Source organism: Rhinopithecus bieti, unplaced genomic scaffold, assembly GCF_001698545.2.
Source record: "Rhinopithecus bieti isolate Rb0 unplaced genomic scaffold, ASM169854v2 scaffold_12478, whole genome shotgun sequence".
Lineage (NCBI taxonomy): Eukaryota > Metazoa > Chordata > Mammalia > Primates > Cercopithecidae > Rhinopithecus > Rhinopithecus bieti.
Genome location: NW_016807367.1, coordinates 1,640,699 through 1,645,822, shown reverse-complemented (window position 1 = coordinate 1,645,822; position 5,124 = coordinate 1,640,699). Strand labels below are relative to the sequence as shown.

Here is a 5,124-nt window from a genome sequence, read left to right as displayed (position 1 = left end):
GAGTGCAATGGCGCCATCACAGCTCACGGTAACCTCAACCTCCCCAGGCTCAGGTGATCTTCCTATCTTAGCCTCCCGAGTAACTGGGACTACAGGCATGCACCACCACTCCCAGCTAATTTTTTGTGTGTTTTTAGTAGAGATGGGTTTTTGCCATGTTGCCCCAGCTGGTCTCAAACTCCTGAGTCAAGCAATCCTCCTGCCCCAGCCTCCAAAAGTGCTGAGATTACAGGCGTGAGCCACCACACCCAGCCCATAATTTTTTTCTGAGAAATTAGGGAATTGCCAAAGACTTAATTGCAAGATTCCAAATGTTAGAGGGCTTCAAAATATGAAGTTTTTAACATCAAAATAATGGTGTTATTTCAACTAATGACTTTCTGCCTCACCAACCCACATTCCCCTTTAGCTGCTACATTTGATGGTGTTGACCACCTTTTCATTTTGTTACTCTCCTTCATTTTTTGTGAAGGTGATATATCTTGTGTAGTCAAGATATTTAAATATCTTGTCTTGGTTATATCTCCTTTGCTGATTCCTTTTCTCCCCCACTCCTCATCTCTTAAGTGTGGGGGTGCCCCAGGTCTCAAGCTTTAACTTTATTTAGCCCTGTTCTCTTTTCCAAGCTTTAATATCTTATCTCTAGTCCATGCAGGGTATTTCTACCTGAAACGCATTTCTAAAAGTAAACTCATTTTTCTCTTAAAACCATCCCCCTCAACCACTCTAACATCAAGCATTAGGTTTAAATAGTAGATACTCAAAAAACACAACATTTGCTGAATGATTTAATGATATATCATTTATTTTGATAGCTAACTCTTGTTTTTGCTTAATCATTTTCCATTGTCTGTGGAATAGATGAGAAACAATAAGGAGTTATAGTCAAGGTAATAAAAACCAACTTTTTGCAAATGAAATCATTTAGTTAAATGCTCAGTCAAATCAGGAAAAAACTGATGTAATGGGACTACATTTCCAATTTATACTTTGGAGCAATGATCATTCAGAAAAATAATCTCATCTGTAATTTAATAATCGAATGAAATGATAGAAGAGAACGTATGCTATAGCTTTTGTGTTTCATTTGCAAGCTATTCACAAGGAGGAACTGGCTGGTGGTAATAAAAGACTTTACCTAATAAACCTATGATTCTATACCCATTTCCTGCCTTCTCTGGTAACTTGGAATATCAATCTTAGCAAAGTCCTTCACAAGCCTTCTAAGTCTTCAATAATATACATTCCTGCATAGCAGAAAATACTTTAACATTGCATGAGTTAGTTTACCTTTTCCTTGCTACAGCAAAAGGATCAAAAGAACGGCAGAGGAGAGACATCATTTCCCAAAACAGGAAGCAAATACTTCTCACTGCAGGAAAATGTTTGAAGATCAAGGCTTGAAAGAAAAGAAGACCACTTTTCTTAGTTTTAAAGTAATTTTAAAGTTTCACTATGGCTTGTCATCAAGATCAATTCAAAAAATTACAAAAGAAAAAAAAAAAGGAAAGAAGGAAGAAAGTACAAGGAAGGGTAAAGGGGCCAGGACCCTGGTGCCATCTATCAGCCAAGTGAGCTAACCTAGAGAAGGACCTTGCAAGGGGCTTGGCTGAAAATGCTCAGATATCTGACTCCTTTCTAGCTCACCATTCAGCCTCCACATGAAGAAGCATCTCTTGTTGGCCATGTTACTTAACTGTACCAGCGCTTTGTAGCTTGACTGTTCTGTAGTACCGAAGTTGGTGTATGCCATGAGATCCTTACTCAATCCTAATAAAGAAAAAAGAGCCCCCATCTGTACTTTCAAACCCCAGAGCTAGCACTGAATAAGTTTCAAACCCCAGAGCTAGGACTGCAGTCCTGAGACCCTATAACCTGTATGACTAAAGAAGTGAAACTATGATTTAGTTTCTTATTAGAGCTATGACTTCCATATGTTGCTATGCCCAAGCTGGATGAGTTAATAAACCTCACAGTAGACTGAGCCTCTTACACAAGTAGCTAGTAGCTAAGTCATAGTCCATCATCTCTGCAAATAAAACTTCCATATACTTCCAACCATTTACCTCTCCTTCCACCACTACCTCTTGATTCTACCCTGACAGAAGCAAACTCACAAAATCCCATTACAAGGTATTTACTTTAGCTCCCCAATGGGATTGTAAACTCTCTGTAGCTTGTAGAATTTAAGATTCTTTTTTTCAAGTGTCTAATAGTATATTTGCTTTTGCATATTCAGATTAAACATTCAATAAACATTCATTAAATGATTTCATGTATTCCCAATGAAATGCTCAAAGAAGAAAGTATTTCAAATGAAAATACGTAAATAACCACAGGTTATGGAACCTCAACCTGTAGGTTGAGGCCTAAATATTTGATATAGAACAGTGGACCAAGATTATATGTTAAGTAATACTTAATACTGTCTTCCTAACCAAACAAATTGAAGATAATTTAAAAATAGAGACTTGGTCAAACACATGATTATGATTATGATTTTTTTTTCAGAGTGCTAGGGCTTTATTACAAATAGAGTTGACTGCTAGAGAGGCCCTTCTCCAATCTTTCTTCTGTACTGTCTTCCCTCCCAAAGACATTCCTCTAGGGGAGGTCAGTAGGCCATTAGGTAGGAGGAAATCTGGAGAGTGAAAAGGGGCACTGCTTTTGTCAAAGTCATCTGAAACAACCACTGAGTCTGAAGGCTGGCTCCAGTTGAGAATACTGGAAGAGGTTTAGCTTTCATCTTCAAGGTCCTTCATTTCTACATCCTGGGGAGCTTTTGTCTTCTTTTGCCTTTTGAGCTGTGTTTCACTAGTCCTGGCTGGCTTTGAAGGGGCTTCCACTTCCATGGCTGCCTTCTCTTTCTGGGGAAGCCGGATCTGCTGGAGGAGTTTTCTGGCTTCTTCCCTGACAGAATAATGTTGGCACGTGCACTGGACGCCCGCTTCTTGAGATGGTGCCGCGTGATCAGCCCTTGGTCTATCACAGCCCCAACCACCCCGTGCCTCAGACGCCGCTCCCGATTCAGCACCCGCCGGCCTTTGAACAACTTCTTCTTCAGCTCGGTTCGGGGCCGGTTGATCTTTCCCCCGGGAGCTCCCATAGTTGCGATGCCACCCCTGGTCAAACACATTCTAATATGTCAATACAATTACAATACAATTACTATTCAGCCTTCAAATACAATGTGTATGTTTCTGTGTGTGTGTCATATCACAATCATCCGGAAAACTATATAAAACCGCAGATTACTGAAATTGAAGGTAGAAGATGGTGATGAATTAATCAAAGATCCGTCATGAATTAATAATTGTACTTAGGTAATGAGCACACGTGAGTTCATTATATTATTCCTTTTACTTTGTACATGTTTGGAATTTTCTATAATAAAAAAGTTTAAAAACAGGGTTTTTAATATCCTACTTCAGGCTGGATGTGGTAGTTCACACCTGTAATCCCAGCAGTTTGGGAGGCCAAGGTGGGTAGATCACCTTGGATGAGGTCTCGGACCCTGAGGTCAGGTGGATCACTTGAGGTCAGGAGTTTGAGAGCAGCCTGGCCAATGTGGTGAAACCCTGTCTCTACTAAAAATACAAAAATTAAGGCTGGGCACAGTGGCTCACACCTGTAATCCCAGCACTTTGGGAGGCCAAGGGGGGCAGACCACTGGAGGTCAGGAGTTCGAGACCACCCTGGCCAACATGGTGAAACCTTGTCTCTACTAAAAATACAAAAATGAGCCCAGTGTGGAGGTGGGCGCCTGTAATCCCAGCTACTCGGGAGGCTGAAGTAGGAGAATCACTTGAATCTGGAAGGCAGAGGTTGCAGTGAGCTGAGATCGCACCACTGTACTCTAGCCTGGGCAACAGTGAGACTCTGTCTCAAAACAAAACAAAAAACAAAAAACAAAAAAAAACAAAAAAAAACCCAGGCACGGTGGCTCATTCCTGTAATCCAAGCACTTTGGGAGGCTGAGGCAGGTGGATTACAAGGTCAGGAGCTCGACACCAGCCTGGCCAACACAGTGAAACCTCGTCTCTACTGAAAATACAAAATTAGCCAGGCATGGTGGCACGTGCCTATAGTTCCAGCTACTCAGGAGACTGAGGCAGGAGAATCGCTTGAACCCAGGAGGCAGAGGTTGTGATGAGCCGAGATTGTGCCACTGCACTCCAGCCTGGGCAACAGAGCAAGACTCCATTTCAAAAAAAAAAATTAGCTGGGTATGGTGGCACAAAAAATTAGCTGGGCATTGGTGGCCTCTGCCTCCCAAATTGGTGGGATTATAGGTGTGAGTCACTGCTCCTGGCCCTGAACGTATTACTGTTAAAAGCACTGTAAAACCTGAGTAAAATAATTTTAACAACTTTGAGATACAATTGACACAATAAACTGTATATATTTAAAGTGTAAAATTTTGATATCTTGATATAATGATATGCCCATGAAACTATCACCACAATCAAACTAATGAACATATCCATCACCCCTCAAAGTTTCCTTATCCTTTTTTGTAATCCCTGTATATCACACACACACATGCACACACACATACAAACACACACACACAGACACACACACATTCACACTCCTCAAGTTTCCAGATAACTACTGATCTGTTTTTTGTTACTGTAGATTAGTTTGTATTTTCTAGAGTTTTATATAAATTGAATTATACTATATGGGCTCTTTTTTTGTCTGACATTTCACTCAGCACAATTATTCTGAACTGATCTGTTCATTTCATGTATCAGTAGTTTTTTTCTTTTCTTTTTTTTGGCTGAGTAGCATTCCACTGTATGAACATACCACACATTGTTTATCCATTCAGCTGTTGTATATTTGGGTTGTTTCCAGGTTTGGGCTATAAAATAAAGCTACAATGCACTCTTCACTTTTCTCAGGCAAATTACCTAGAAGTGTAATGACTAGGTCATATGTCACATGGTAAGTGAACGTTTAACTTTCTAAGAACAATGAAAAAAAACTACCAAACTGTTCCAAGTGAGTTGTACCATTTTATTTTCATTGGTTACAGCAACAGTACATAAGAGTACTGTTCCTTCACATCTTCTCCAACACTTGGTATGGTCAGCCTTTTATTTATTTATTTATTTATTT

General features: G+C 40.1%; 1 pseudogene; it reads right to left on the bottom strand.

Moving 5' to 3' along the window:
* Window positions 1-2,735: 2,735 nt before the first annotated feature.
* Window positions 2,736-3,106, bottom strand: LOC108535491 (uncharacterized protein C11orf98 homolog pseudogene; annotated as a pseudogene).
* Between the last annotated feature and the right edge of the window lie 2,018 nt (window positions 3,107-5,124).